Genomic DNA, 14,729 nt, shown 5'->3' on the forward strand with positions numbered 1-14,729 from the left:
ATCATTTTCCTGGGATCAGATCACTGAATATTGAAATCAGTGATAAGAATCATTTTAGTACATGAATATAGAAGAAGTAGAACTCAGAGGAAAATGGAAGTGTCAATTCAATGAATAATTTTATATATAGCCTTGATCACATTAATTCTGAAGTACATTTTTTAACAAGAAAAGAAGGAAGAAGAGTAGTCTTTTAAGCACACAGCCGTGACAAGTCTGCAATGTAAAAAAAAGCATTCACTTGGGTCATATATATAGGATAATTCTGGAAATGATGGAAATGGACTTCCAAGACGTTTTAAAAAGTAATTAAGAGGCTAACAAAACAATATTTTAGAAGATTCTGAAGAACATCAAAGATTCTAAAGAAATTCAAGGAAAATAGAAAAAGTATAAATAAAAAGAGAGTGGTTATGTGGATTTATATATATTCTATCTCTGTAATCTCAGGTTTGCCTAACTTCTCTGGGCTTTAGTTTTCTTATATAGAGAACAGAAATACTATTTATTGTATAAATTATTTCTTGTATAAGTTACAAAAAAGGTATGTTTCTGCACAGAATTCTAGAATGATTACAACTATAAGCATAATTTTAATTCTATTTGAGCATGTCAAAGTTCACATCTCTTTTAATATATAAAAAAAACCACCATTGCCACTGAGTTGATTCTGACTCATAGCGACCCATAGGGTTTCCAAGGCTGTAAATCTCTACAGAAGCTGCCACATGTTTCTTCCACGGAGCCGCTGATGATTTAGATCCACTGAACTTTCAGTTAGCAGTCAATCACTTTAAACACTGCACCACCAAGGCTCCTTTTAACATAAACTTGGGAAAAAATAGAATGTACTTTGGGCAATATGAAGTGTGATAATATCCATGTACAGATGACGTCTTATGACAATGTACACAACAGTAATAAATGCATTCAAAATATGTGTTTAAATATCAAAGCCAAAAACCAAAATCAAACCGTTTGCCATTGAGTCAATTCTGACTCATAGTACCCTATAGAATAGAGTAGAACTGCCCCATAGGGTTTCCAAGGAGCAGATGGTGATTCGAACTGCTGACCTTTTGGTTAGCAGTTGAGCTCTTAACACTTCGCCAACAGGGCACCATCAAAGTCAGTGCAATACAATAAAACCAATCGTATTAATAAGGGTCCAATAAGATTGTAATATGAACATGAACCAGTATAACTGAGGTCATTTTAGTACAATGACAAACACAAACGTATGGGTAGTAGTTAGGAAAACCACCAGGGGGTTTGCAATACTCTGGGGCTAGTAAAGGGAGTGAGGAGAGATGTTACCATTACTACGCCTGAAGGGGCAAGGTGAGGGAGCAATGACTGAAAAGCAGAGATGATACTGTAATCAGAAGGATGCCCAGGAGGCACTGTGGCCTTGGATAAAGCCAACCAATGGTGATCTGGCAGGATGGGATAGAGGAAATACATGCCTTGATCTCACTCTTCTCCTAATCTGCTATAACCTTCTGAGATAGTCTCCTAAATCCTTTCAATGATGCCCATAGGCCAAACGCCTTCGGAGCCTGAGGGGATACAGTCTACATGGACAACTGAACTTTGTGCAATGTGTGTACAAACACGAGACTGCTAGGATGAAGACTCTACTACCCAATCTAATTGGGCTGTACGTGCAAGGCACTTACACAGTGTTGGCAATTGAAAACTGTTAGCATTATTTATAGAACATAAGCATAAACAACAAGAACAGATCACTTATAGAAAGCAAACTGTAAACAACAGAAACAAATCTGAGGTGAACCAGTCCCCTCCAACCCCATGAGTACCCCACTTAGTGTTGTAGGAGTGTAGCCTAGTTATGTCAAAAAGGGGTTCTGCTCACCCTTCCCTAATTATCCATGTGCATTTCTGCGTCACTGGATAGGCACACCATGGGTCAGGTGTCAGCCCAGCAGTTTTGTCATCACCTCAAGTCAGTTGTGGTGTGCCTGTGTTCGTTCTCCCTCTCTCTGTCTCTCTCAGTGGCTTTTCTCAGCTGGGTCTGGCCCCTGTGCTTACTGGTCTAGTTCTTGACCAGAAGCATTGTGACAACCCTGGGCCATTTCCAGGGTTAGGCCAGCAAAAATCTCAAGGGGAATCTTTTATGGCAACACCTTTATAGTGTATGCCCAAGCCTCTGGACAGGCTTCCTCTCAGCCTCCTCAGGACAGTACATCTCTTTGCCTTAGAGTTAAAGCTTTCAGCACAGTTGGGGGCTTCTGACACTGCCAAAGGCAGGTCACCTCAACACCTATGCTGCCACTTGCTCTGCTCGGGTGTCTGCCTGCACTAGCTTGGACTGTGGCTGCTCCTCCTTTAAGGGTCACCCAGCTCTGATGGTGAACTCCTGCCTGGAGGTGCCCAGCTCCATTCACTCACCCATCACTGCCCCGGTTCGGCTTGTGGTTCCCCTCACTTGTGCTGCTGCTACTATTTCTCTGCCTCTTGACTCTGCTGTGTTAGCCTCTGTTTCTCTAAGTTTTCAGTGCTACCAATTTAGTGAATGTTACCAGCTCAGTCATACAGCCCTTGACCTGTACTGCAGCTCTTCTAGGAGGTTCTCATTGCAGAGCTACGTGTCCAAAGGACACGATCTCCTCCTGGCTCTCCTTGATCATGAAGCCCCATCTCAGCCTTCGAGTCCTGGGGTTTTTATCAGTCACTGGGCAGGTCCCCCAGCCAATCTGGATAAAGGTGGATCATAAACCAACCAATCCTTGGAAGTCACTTATGCACATAGCAAACGGGCCAATCCTTAACAAACTGCAGCCCAATCAATCATTTTGGGAGAATTACAAACTCAGGACCAGAAAAGCCACATAAGAGAAAACCCACTACACCACAACAAAGCAACATGAGGAAGGGTAGAAGGTGGATCTGGAGGACTAATCATGTCAGAAATATGTTAAGTCTTTACAAGATATTTTCCCCCACTGGAGAGTTTTAATATTACCGGTATATACCAAAAGAAAGAATGGAGATTTGGAACCAACACAAATGAATTTCAATTCAAATTCTATTGTTTCTTAGCTGATTAACATTAGGCAAGTTAAGTGCTTTCTCTATATACGATATTTTTAAACAAATAAGGTGCTCCTTCTACATTTGTTTGCCAAGGGTACTCTCCATGTCATGAGGTATTTTCATAAGCATGCTATGCTAATTTTTTACAGCAACATGTAAAAAAAAAAAAATTGGCACAGTGGTGCTTACGAAAATATCTTGCAAGGCGAGGGTGTGGTTGGCAAACAAACGTAGAAGGCTCTCATTATTTGTGTAAAAACAAGGTGTTGGTTTCCTCTGTAAGTTGAGATGACAAAACTTGACAATCTATGATGGATAAATGGATAATGAGTAAAAATCATCTAGGACAGAGTTTGCACATAGTAAGCATTCAAAATTGTTTTCTTTTATCTTTATTTTGCCTTATAAATCAGATTCCACTCAGGATACTGAAGTCCATGGCATTTTTGAAAAAAAAAAATTGAATAATAGTTAAATTCCAATTGAATCACATCCAAAATAGTTTCAGATTCTTTGAAGGTAAGAAAAAAATTGACTCAGTTGAAAATTCTGCTAAATTCAATATACTTAGAAAAATCAGAATTAATTCTATAGATTTTTGTCATATTCAAAAACTACATTTTAGAATTTATGACATTTCATGTCATGCCAAATTATTCTAAACAGAAGAATCAGTGAAGCAGATATATTCTAACCATAGCTACTCACTGTTATCTTGTCATATGCATTAAGAACTCAACAAAAAAGTAGGAATTACTATTAGTGTTGCAATAAGTAGCGAATCATCTCTTTGACAATGATTGAATTACGTATTCAAGTAGTGATCAAAAACTGACAAGAAAAGGAAATGCAAAACTGGAAGTTTCTGTAGCAATAATGTGGGCTACTGATTAATCTTTTCTCCTGAAAAATAAGTGTGTGGTATGTATTAATTGGAAGTGTTCAGAGCAATAAGCAGTAGAATTTAAAAAAATGTAAACAATGCCCAAATCAGGAAATAAATAAGTTGGAGTTTCACTTGGAAAATAGACATCATGGACTACTTACCTAATGTATCAAATTTTATGAAGAAAAAAGATCTAACTTTTGATTCTAACTGAGGTCAGTAGTCACAATGCATTAAATTTTGTTGATCATTAATCAATAAGCAATATGTAGTGTAAAAAATTATAATAATTACAATAATTTTAAAATTATAATAATAATTGCAACAATGTCAACATTTGAATGTAGGTTCAGTATTTGCTCTGTACCAGGTGTTGTGTTAAATGGCCTACACAAATTATCTCATGAGATCCCCAAGACACCTAATTTAACTCTTACTAGTTGCCGTTGTGTTGACTCCAAATCATGGCAACCCATGTGAGCCAGAGAAGGACTGTGCTCCGTAGGGTTTTCAATTGCTGATTATTTGGAAGCAGCTTGTCAGCCCTTTCTTCATAGGAGACTTCAGTGGACTTGAACCTTCAATCTTTTGGTTAACAGCTGAGCACTTTACCTGTTTACATCATCCAGGGGCTTCATACGACTCTTATGTAGTTTAAATAATTTACCCAAGAACACTGGCCTAGTAAGTTGTGAAGACAGGATTTATATTAGCAGTAGGGCTCTGGGACTGTTCTCTTATCCACTATATTACACCACTTTTCTCATAGGTTGGCAAAGTTTCACATACTTAACATATATTAAGTAATAAAATTTTGAAAAGTGTAGGTACCAAAGATGTTGTAAAACAATAGATGTTGCATGTATGGGATAAGACACAATCAGGATCACAGAGGGAAAAAACAGATGACACATCTACTGAACTGAGTGGTTCCTAAGTGAACTACTGATGTGATAAATGGGTCAACAACAACAATAAATAAAGGGGTTTAAAATGATCAAAGTAAAAAAGGAGGATATAATAATTACTTGAAGGTAGAAGTTCTGGTAAATAAGGTAATTTTTTCTAATGACCTTGGTATCATGGCCAAGAAAAAGTTTAGCTGTTTCTGGTCACAGAGTGGAAAATATTTCTCTAATTTATTCTGCCACTCTCTGTTTTTGGAAAGATTGCAAGTTAGATTGTTTTAAGATTAGAGAGACAAATTATGTTTTTCAAAATTGTCTTTGCTTTTATTGTATACAGGTATACATTGTAAACTACAGTCCATAATTTAAACCAGTCACCCAAAACTGAGGGAAAAAAATCAAACAATTTGATGTTTTTTTCAGTTGAGATAAGTTAGTATAATTTAAAATGAGCATATTATAGGCTCTATAGGCAATATTATCTATACCACTTGGACAGTAAGTAAAGCAGAGTTGAAGCACTTACTGGTGGATCAAAGACCTCAGCCCTCAGAATGGATTACACCTCAACATAAAGAAAACAAAAATCCTCACAACTGGACCAATAAGCAACATCATGATAAATGGAGAAAAGGTTGAAGTTGTCAAGGATTTCATTTTACTTGGATCCATAATCAACATCCATGGAAGTAACCATCAAGAAATCAAGAGATGCATGCATTGGGCAAATCTGCTGCAGAAGACCTCTTTCAAGTGTTAAAAAGCAAAGATGTCACCTTGAAGACTAAAGTGCACTTGACCCAAGCCGTGGTGTTTTCAATCGCCTCATATGCATGGGAAAGCTGGACGATGAATAAGGAAGAACAAAGAAGTTATGCCTTTGAACTGGGGTATTGGTGAAGAATATTCAACAAACCATGGACTGCCAAATGAACGAACAAGTCTGTCTTGGAAGAAGTACAACCAGAATGCCCCTTAAAAGCGAGGAGGACGAGACTACGTTTCATACACTTTGGACATGTTATCAGGAGGGATCAGTCCTTAGAGAAGGACATCATGCTTGGTAAAATAGAGGGTAAGCGAAAAAGAGGAAGACCCTTAACAAGATGGATTGACACAGTGGCTGCAACAATAGGCTCAAGCATAACAACGACTGTCAGGATGACGCAGGACTGGGCAGTGTTTCGTTCTGTTGCACATAGGGTTGGTATGAGTCAGAGTCGACTCCAGGGCACCTAACAACAACAATTTGGGCGCTAGCCCAAACTCTTTGACCATATCAAATATGATATGCAGAATATTATCACAGAAGCATTAGTATAATATGCTGTAACAGTTAAGATTAGACATTTGCTATGTGATCTAATGTTGTTTCTCAATTTCCTCATCTATAAGATGGGAAAAATAACATTACAACCTTATAGACCTTTAAGGTCCCTAAATGGCTCAAATGATTTGTGCTCCATTACTAACTAAAAGATTGGCAGTTTAAGTCCATCCGTCAGTTCCATAGAAAGAAGTCATGGTGATTTACTTCTGTAAGATTTGTTGTTAGTTGCCCTTCAGTTAATTCCAACTCATGGCTACCCCATGTGTGTAGAGTAAAACTGCCCCATAGGGTTTTCAAGGCTGTCACTTTTCAGAAGCAGACCACCAGGCCTGCCTTCTGAGGTACCTCTAGATGGATTCAAACCATCAATCTTTCAGCTGGTAGTCGAGCTTTTAACCATTGGTAGTCGAGTGCTTAGCCATTTGTACCACTCAGGGATTCCTCTGTTAGATTAGAGCCATGGAAAGCCCTACCGAATGCAGTTCTACTGTGACACACATGGAGTCACCGTAAGTTAGAATCGACTTCACTGCAATTGGTTTGGTTTTTGGTTTGGTATAGAGCTTTACCTAAATACTGATGACTCCTAAATTTATTTGCCCAGCTCTGACCTCTTATGTGCAATGGCCTAATATATGTATTCCCCTTGAGGTGTCATAACTATCTTTATCTTCACATCTCCATAATCAAAGTTTAGATATATCTTTTGAATCAGGTTCTGTCCTAGTCTTTCCCTTCTCTATATGTATCACACTATCCACGCATTTGCTTAAGCAAGAACCATGAGTCTCATCATTAGTCTCTTTTTCTCCTTCACTCACCACAATTCATTTTCAGTAAAACTTGACTCGCGTGACTTTTCCCCATTTCCACTGCCATCACCTTGGTTAAAACCATCCACTATCTTGACAAAACTATTACAACAACCTCCTAAAACCAGTATCTCTACTTCCATTTTTATAGAAACTTTGAGATAGCCCTTGCTTTCCTATATCAGAGAGAAAAAGGAGGCTGAGAGAGGTCAAGAGACACACTCAGTATCAGACAGCTCATAAAAGGGGATCTGACTCAAAAGTCTGTGTTCTTCATCCCTGGGCTCTAGAGACTCTGAGTATAATAGGTAATTCTAGAGAGCATTGGAGTATGAAAAAGAAAGAAAGGCTTCATGCGCAAACCTACCCAAGCCAAGTCTTAAAGAAAAAGATCAGCATATAGAAGAAAAGAAGGTGTTCCATGTCTCAAGACAGCAAAGACCTGGAGGTAGGGCTCAGCACACTGTGTAAGGGATGATTAAGTGGTCTAACCCAAAAAACTAAACCCATTGCCCTCCAGTTGATTTTGCCTAGTTGGGGAATAATGTGGAAAAAAAAAAAAATGGTGGCTAAATCATTAACAATTCTTTGTTTTAGTCTCAGAAACATGGTTATATGCTGACAATATAATATGTTGCAAGTGAATAATGTTTCTTTATTTGATTTTAATTTTATAATGAAATAATTATAAGCCTAATTGTCAATTCATTTGCTATTGTAGTTTTCATCTACCCTGGATAGAGTTGTTTTGCTTTGTTTTATTTATTTATTAAATTTGATATAATAAAAAACAGAAATTTTCTTTTAGAATGATTGGTGTTTCAGAAGACACAACTAAAATCATTAAAAATAAATGTTATGTTAAACCATGCTTATTAATGACTAGAGGGCCAAACTTATATTTGAGCAAATATTTATTAAATTGAAAGAATGGGATGACATTAAACACCTAAATTGTACCAGGCTAACTTAACTTAAAAATATAAAAACGTTTCAGTTAGATCATTTTGAATAGATTTTCAATATCCTTCTTGAACTCAAATAGACTCTTTTCAGCCTTCTTCACCTGAACATGAACAAACAAAATCATGAAAATATTAGCTATTAGTATTTGTGCTTCCTCAACAACACTCATCAGACTTACAAGGAAACATGTTAATTCTTATCTCAAAATATAGAGTTAATAGATGTGGGTGGAAAATTGTAAGTGCAGAGACGCTTTGCTAAAGTCTGTTTATTCTTCCTATGATTAATAGTAACTTCCACTCATAGATTATTTTATATGTATTAAAAGAGACATATTCTATTATACAATTTAATATATTTTATATCTAAAATACAATATGGGGTTAAGTTATTTTCATCAGAAAACAAGAAAGTGTAAGCTGGTAAATTTATCCTATGGGATTTTTTTTTCCCAGTTTCTGAATGGTTCATACATAATCCACCTATGCAAACAACAAAACACTGAATAAGAAATGCAAGTTAATTAAGAAGAGTACAATATAAAATAAGGCATTGATTAGTAGTAAAATTTAAACTTGGTTAATAATAAGTACCAAGATGGTAATAGACCTTGATTGTATAAAATAAAATATTGGTTAAGTCTTGCATGAATTATTCAATATACTGATTTTCCCATATGTAATTGAGAATAAATATGTCTGGCAATATAGTTTTTAAAATATTTTAATATATTATAGGCAGACATTGTAATATCCAGTTAACCAGAACACATCTTCTAATAACATCTCATACAAAACACTTTCCTTGTCTGTATCACTTAAGACTGTAAAAAAGAAAAGCATTGTTTTTTAAATTCATTGCTTTCAATGGGGAAAGAAGCTCTATTTAATTCTCTTATTATATTTTAATTATTATTTTCAAAGCAATTACAGAGACTCATTTCTTACCAATACTTTGTGCATTAAACAATTTGAGAGAGCTATATCCTAGTTTTAAATGGATTTTGATATAGAGATTCAATGTATTTATTAGTAATAAAAACAATAGAAGTCTATGATCTATTAGATGATCTTTAAAAACCATTTAGAATGTGTCTTGTTCTTTATTTATGGATAGGGACTTACTAGGATTCATTTCAATGTTTCTATCTAAGACATAAAACAACACTGTGACTTTGAGAAATAACTTTGTTGTTTTTTTAAATAATTTTCTATACTGATAGGTACTCTGGGAGATCTGAAAGAAGTAAATGATCCTTATTCCTAATAGCTTGAACAAAGGACAAAGATAAAAGACTTTTGCAAAATTGCTGTTTGATCATAGCTCTCAAATAATTAAAAAGAGAAACTGTTGTTGTTTACTTCTATTAAAGTATATAACTGAAAATAAGTAATCAGTTTTAGGCAAACACTCCTAAACTAATTAGCCTTAAATGGGCATCTTTTCAGGTTGCTAAGTTCCTGAATAGGCAGTCATTCAAAAAGACCAAGGGGATACTGTATGGTTTTAAATCAGGAAAAGTGTGCATCAGAGTTGTATTGTTTCACCATACTTATTGAATCTATATGCTGATCAAATAATCCCAGAAACTGGACTATATAAAGAAGACTGTGGCATCAGAACTGGAGGAAGTCTCACTAACAACCTGCAATAAGCAGATGACACAACAGTGCTTACTGAAAGTAAAGAGGACTTGAAGCACTTACTGATGGAGATCAAAGACCACAGCCTTCAGTATGGATTACACCTCAACATAAAGAAAACAAAATTCTCACAACTAGACCAATAAGCAACATCATGATAAATGGAGACAATATTGAAGTTGCAAGGATTTCATTTTTCTTAGGTCCACAATCAATGCCCATGGCAGCAGCAGTTAAGAAATCAAAAGACATATTGCATTGCACAAATCTGCTTCAAAAGATCTCTTTAAAGTGATAAAAAGTGAAGACGTCACTTTGATGACTAAGGTGTGCTTGACCCAAGCCGTGATATTTTCAATTGCTTTATACGCATGCACAAGCTGTACAATGAATAAGGAAGGGAGAAGAAGAACTGATGCATTTGAATTTTGGTTTTGGCAAAGAAGATTGAATATATGATGGACTGTCAGAAGAATGAATAAATATGTATTAGAAGACATACAGCCAGAATGCTCCTTAGAAGTGAGGATAGTGAGGCTTTGTCTAGCTTACTCTGGGTATGTTATCAGAAGGGACCACTTCCTGGAGAAGGATAGCATTCTTGGTAAGGTAGAGGGTCAGCAAAAAAGAGGAAGACCCCCAGCTAGATGGATTGACACAATGGCTCCAACAATGGGCTTAAACATAGCAAAGATTGTGAGGATGGTGCAGGACCGGGCAGTGTTTCCTTCTGTTGTGCGTGGGGTCAGTATGAGCCGGAACTCACTCTATGACACCTAACAATGACAACAACAGGTTCCTGAATTGTTTACTTCTTTACAGTTGCTTAAAAACTAATAATTTATATTTTCAGACACCTTGTTCTGCTTCTTAAGGCAAAAATATTTGTGAGTGAAACTTATGTGTAAAAGAATTCTATAGTTAGATTTCAACCAATATACTTACTGATGGAAGCAGTAATAGCCACTCTGTAATTATGTGCTGAAATTACTTGAGGAAAATGGAATATATGCTGATTTAGATTTGCGTTTGCTATCAAAAGTTGTCCAATCTAGTTTGACTATTGTTTTAATTAAAATATAGGTCATTCTTATTTAAAGAATGCACACCGTTAAAAAAAAAAAAAAATTGCTGTAGAGTCAATTCCAACTCATAGCAACTATAGGACAGAGTAGAACTGCCCCCATAGAGTTTCCAAGGCTGTAATCTTTATGAAAGCAGACTGCCACATCTTTCTCTCATGGAACAGCTGGTGAGTTTGAACCTCTGACCTTTCAGTTAACAGCTGAGTGCTTAACCACTGTGCCACCAGGGCTTCCATGCACATCATAACAACAAGAACATTAAATTCCATATTACTAAAACTCATTTACTTGGCTTCTAGCACACTGTTCCAGACAGACCACTGTACAGATAAAATATGAATAAGTCAAAATAAAACTAATGCCAAAGTTTGGGACAGATAAACTGTGGAGTCAGGAAGAATAGTTAAGAAAATATGATCTAGTAAAAGATTATTCAGGGTGTAACAGAAGCATCTCCAGAATGGTGATGTGGGGAGTGACTTTGAGAGGTAATTCAGAAGTAAAAACAAAGATCATGATTAATTAAGTAGGAATTAGTGATGAAGTCTCTGGATTCTGGAATGGGTAATTTAGTGTTAGATCTACTTTTAAACAAGATAAGAATAAAAGAGAAATGGCAGGCTTTTGAAGGCTGAGGAGAATGAATGATACAAAGTATATAATTTTGTACCTATTAAGATTAAGTTACTTTTGAGACATCCAAGAGTTAGTGTTAGAAAAATCTAGATACACAAGTCAACATATTGCTACATTGAGAAACACTACTATTTCAACAAATGTCATGAAAATTAATAAAATAAGTTTGTTTCTTTACGTTAACAATTAATCATTATATATATATGAATATGTTTTAAAATTAAGTATAATTGTGTCTAATTAATTGACTAATAGCCTTCATACAAGCGATTAACTGGATAAAGTGCAGACTTCTCAGAGAAAATATTCAAATACAATTTTTGTTAAAAATCCTACTGTCTTAAAAAAACTAAAGAGAAATTCAATAAGGATAAATTATTTGCAGTAATATGTAATAGTCAACCCCTTTACAATAGCCTACAATGATGATGATTATGGTGATGATGATAGCTAAAATTTATAGTGTCTTGTATGTGCCTGAAAGTGTTCAAAGTCATGTAATGTTCCAAGCCATTTACATAAATTAGCTCATACATTCCTCACAGTAAGTTTAAGCATTTCCAGTTTTACTAAGGAGAAATTTAAGCTTACAGATGTTAAGTGACTTGAGTCAGAATCCCAACACAGTTAATAGGTTTTATCAAGTTATAAGAAATCTTAGTTTTTACATTTTATTTTTTTATTGTTGTAAAGATACGGATAACATTTATGAAGTCAACACTTTACATGTATACAATTCAGTGAAATAGGTTACTTCAATCATGTTGTGCTACCATCAACATTATCCTCTGTCAAAGACGTTTAAAAATAAAATTATTACTTTTTGTACATGACCACAAAATGCACAGTAATTCTGTGCTCTTGGCTACTATCTCTGAAACTTAAGCTTCATTTGAAGTAATTTACTAGAAACACTTTGAATTTTTATAGTTCCATGGAATATCATATTACGCCAGGAAACTTAGAACCAAAACAAATATAAAACCAAAAAACCCAAACCCATTGCCTTCGAGTTAAGTCCGAGTCATAGTGACCCTATAGGACAGAGTAGAACTACCCCATAGGGTTTCCAAGGAGTGGCTGGTGGATTCAAACTGCTGAACAGTTAGCAGCCGAGCTCTTAACCACTGTGACACCAGGGCTCCAAAACAAATATATGAGATTTTAATCAACTAAAATAACAGTGGAATATGAAAGTCTGATAAATACTGATAACTTTATTTTCTCACATTTAAGATCAACCTTGGTAATATTAATAGTGATTAAATATCTTATTTTAAAATATGTTAGTAAGGTAGTGCTAATATAAAAATATCAATAGTCCAACTTATACACCTTAAAATCCAACACTTAAAAGTGATTTGGCTCTTAGAAAATTATCCAGCTAGTACTCCCTTTTAAAAATCTAGATGACATTGGCAAAATAACTCTGACAAGAGTCACATTGATTTCAGTTAACAAGAGAGAGTTAACCTTTGTGCTAATTTTTCCTAATACAAATCATATTCCTCTCAATACTTGCCAGGTCCCTATTAGAAAAAATCTGCATAGCAATCCCTCAGATAATTGAAATCAATACTGCATTCCCCATCTAGCCTTTGTTATGATATGGTCCACCACGACTACAGAGAATATTCCTACTGAAAAATCAAAGTAGAAATTACTTGGAGTTGTTAATATCTCATTAAATTTAGCTCTTAGAAATGCATGTTACTTCTAAGAAATTGAACAAATGCATTTTAAAGGGAGGTTTGGGGCTTCGCCATCAAGAGCCATGTAAGATTAGTGAACATTGTTTTCCACAGTGCCTGCATTAAAATATATAACCCCACAGTCTATTTAAAAATAAAGAAAAGAAGAAGTTAGATTTCTGGTCCGTTATTTGACATGGCTCCAAAGTATCTCGTGGGCCACTGAAACTTACTGCCATTTACACTTTTCCTGTTAACTTTAATTCACAGTGCACCCTCTGACTGATCTTGGGCACTCAAAAATGTTGGGAATTGCATTTAACTTAATCATTTATTTTTCTGTTCATCATTTACATTTTACCTGTTATCTTCATCTCTCTGATATCCATGCCTCACTGGAAGGTCAGGGCTAGAAAAGAGGGATATGACTATTTGGACTTGCTGGTTCTATATCTATTCCAAACCAGTCCCACTGTTGCTCAAATGTAAGAAATTAATAAGTGATTAAGTGTTTTTTTCATTGTTTAATGCAAACCTGAAATTTAAAGGAACCCAGAGAACCCCACTGTAAAACCAAGATTTCTTGACAACTAGTTGCGGGGGAGAGGTAATGCTTGTTTTCCATTGGAAGTAACCTCCCACAATCAAGGGCATTCACAGGAATCCCAAGTTTAAAGGTAAACATCTGCTTCAACTCCAAGCCACCTAGAACTCTATAGAAGCAAGCTGGGAGCCTTTCACACTTTTCTTTCGCTCAAGAACTAAACAGGCAGGCTTTAAAAAGTACAAGTGAAACGTCAAAGGGTTATATGACTCTGAAGTAATGGTAAAACATCTGGCAGGGGAAGTGAAGTGTAAACAAGGAATGATTCAAAGGGGATCCCTGGTAACTAAGGGGTACTTCAACTGACATGACTGTTAAAATGCCTTCTGGGTCTGAACATCAGTCAAGAAAGCAGAAAAGAAAATTTGATTTCGGTTAAAGAAAACAACCGTATTTAAAAGTCAAGATGAAGTTTAATATTCTAATTCCCATTCTCACAGTTTTCTGGCATTTCCTTTTAAAAATATATTACATTAGAACATTTTACCCTTCTTACTAATTTTTTTTTTTTTTTTCGTATAGGGACTTGTTTATAATCATAGTAAACCATTCCATGGTGTGAGTTATGGGGTAATAATTCACATCTTGTGCATTAAATGGAGCTCAGTATAGTATTACATCTAACAATGCAATAGGTGTGGATTATTACATCATAACTCACATCCTGTTGTGTTGTGCTTCTTAAATATCATCTGTTTTTGCAGGAACAAGATCAGAAACAAAAACACTTTATATTCATCTGTCTTATTTCTGAATTTGGGTTTGGGCATATGGCTTTGGAGGACTGTATAAAATTACAAGTCAAATCATACCTAATGCTGTGGATTATGAGCTGTTTTGTTTCACCTTTGAAATATTGTTGGCTGATTTAAATCAAAATATATGACCATATGCATAAAGGCATTCAGGAAACATCTGAATAAGTATTATACATTTGCTGCACAGAGCAGAGTTACTTGCTGTGCGATTATCTTGATTATTGTCCTTAGTGTTTAAATATGTTTGTTTACAGCTTAGTTTCACAATTTGAGGCCAAGGTTGTAAATTAATTATTTGAGTGTCATCCAGATGGTAATATCTCTTTCATATTCAGGTTTTTTTTTTTTTTTTT

Source organism: Trichechus manatus, unplaced genomic scaffold (assembly GCF_000243295.1).
Source record: "Trichechus manatus latirostris isolate Lorelei unplaced genomic scaffold, TriManLat1.0 scaffold00237, whole genome shotgun sequence".
Taxonomy (NCBI): domain Eukaryota; kingdom Metazoa; phylum Chordata; class Mammalia; order Sirenia; family Trichechidae; genus Trichechus; species Trichechus manatus.